A 1,935-nucleotide genomic window follows, 5' to 3' on the forward strand; every position below is an offset into this window, starting at 1 on the left:
TGGGCTCAGAGGGCCTCATGTGCAGATGGGCCATCATGGCCTGCAGCCGCTCGCTCTCCTTGGCGAGCTGTGGAGAGGGTGAAGAGGCTGGTAGTGGGCAGGGGCTGTGCCTGGAGGTGGCCAGGTCTTCTTCCTCCTCCATATCCCACCAGACACCCTAGAAAGCTACTATTCCCACCACCACTTGCCCCTCGGCCTCAGCATCCCAGTCCCCTCTCGTCCCCTACCCCTCTGGCCCCTTACACCCTCATGGCCAATATAGGGACTGTCTGCTCCGTGAAGCCCTCCCCACTTCTCCTCCAGGCCCCGTATCCCAGGCTCAAGCTCATCACAATAAGAGGCCGCCTTCTCAACAGCACACACCTTTTCTCCCCATCCAGGGCAGAGGCTGTGACTGAACAACATCAAAGTTTAGTGGCAATTTTGTGTGAGAGGGTCCTCACACACTGAATGGATGGAGACACAGCAATGGATGAATGATTCATTCACCTCCATTCATAAATTCAATAGATCGTTCACAACTACTGTCTCAAGGCAGGGCACTCTGCTAGGTGCCAGAGGGAATGGGCAATATTGATTGGCTGCCTGACGGACTGTCCTGAGGAGCCTCCTGAGTACTCTGTGTTAGAGCTTAGACTCAGGAGCCAGACTGCCTAGGTTCTAAGCCCAGCTCTGCCACCAGCTGAGTGACCAGAGGCAAGTTACTTCACCTCTGTGTGCCTCTGTTTTCTGTAAAATGGGAGATAATAATAGTACCTACCACACAGGGTTGTTTGAAGGATTCTTTGAGTTATATAGGTATTTAGGACAGCACAAAGTGTTAGCTATGAATACTATTTTTGTTTTTATTGGCATTTGTCTCTTTTCTGGATCTCCCAGTACAGATGGCCCTGATCCTGGTTTACCCTTCAGAATCCAGCTGCCCTCACCTCAAAACCATGGTAATTAGGACCTAGAAAATATGCTTTGACCATGTGACTCTTCTATAAGGCTCCCCAAACCCCTCCTGGAAAGTCAGTGCTCTGGGTGGGCCAGAGGCTGGAGCCCCTGTGTCCCTCCTCCTCAGCCTCAGGTCACACCTGGATCTCCAGCTGCTGCACCACCTGCATCTGCACCCGGCACTGGGCCGTGCTCCGGTCATCCAGGGCATGCTCTGTGTTGAGGTGTCTTCAGGAGGAGGAGAGGGCGGAGAAGAGATAGTTGGCCCTGTGTTTCCTGCTGTCACCACCCTCCCATCCCGTCCTCTAAGCCCGCCCACGGCCTGGAAAGCAGACAGACCAAGAGATACAAAGAAGGGAAAGGGGTGGGGAAAAAAACAGGGCAAAGGAGGAAGCCGCCTTCTCGTCACCCTCCTTTGATGTCTTTGCTAAAATCCCAGCTACAGAGAGATCTAATTGCAAATGAACTAATTAAGTAAACCTCTGACGAAGCGTGAAAACAATTTGTTTGACCCTGATGCTGCAAGGGTCTGGGAGACAGCGGAGTTAATCAGTCAGTGACAGAGCCTGGCACGGCTGTGGCAGCTGGCCGCCTGCTGCCAGCCGCCTGTCCGCCTCCCGCCCTGCATGTCTACCGGCCAGGCCTGTCACCAGGCCATCACTCTTGGGGGCTGAGTCTTGGGGGAGGGCAGTGGAAGGGAGTCCTCTCCTCCTCACGCCCCTACCTCGATAGGGCTATGCGGCCTGAGAATGGGGTAGGGAGGCTGCAGGCCCAGCAATATAGGCTCGGCAGGTGGGCAGTAGTGATGGGGAACTGATGGGGCAGAGAAGGAACTAGGTCCCCTCAGGGGAGGACAATAAGACAGCTGGTGGCTGAAGGCCAAAGAAGGGGCGGGCTGGGGTGAAGGGCCCTGTGGAAAGGCTGCTGAATGGGGGGAAGGCTGAGAGCAAAGGAAAGTGGGGGTGACACCTACTTGATAAACTGGCCCAGGTCTTC

At 54.8% G+C, this 1,935-nt stretch overlaps 1 long non-coding RNA gene across 1 annotated transcript; it reads right to left on the bottom strand.

The window, feature by feature from the left end:
• Positions 1-1,935, bottom strand: LOC105310763. The gene is made up of 3 exons (XR_897552.1): positions 1,913-1,935; positions 1,080-1,167; positions 1-67 (listed from the first exon to the last, which is right to left on the bottom strand). It is a non-coding gene; the product is annotated as an uncharacterized LOC105310763 (long non-coding RNA).

This window comes from Pteropus vampyrus, unplaced genomic scaffold, assembly GCF_000151845.1.
Source record: "Pteropus vampyrus isolate Shadow unplaced genomic scaffold, Pvam_2.0 Scaffold11131, whole genome shotgun sequence".
Classification (NCBI taxonomy): Eukaryota; Metazoa; Chordata; class Mammalia; order Chiroptera; family Pteropodidae; genus Pteropus; species Pteropus vampyrus.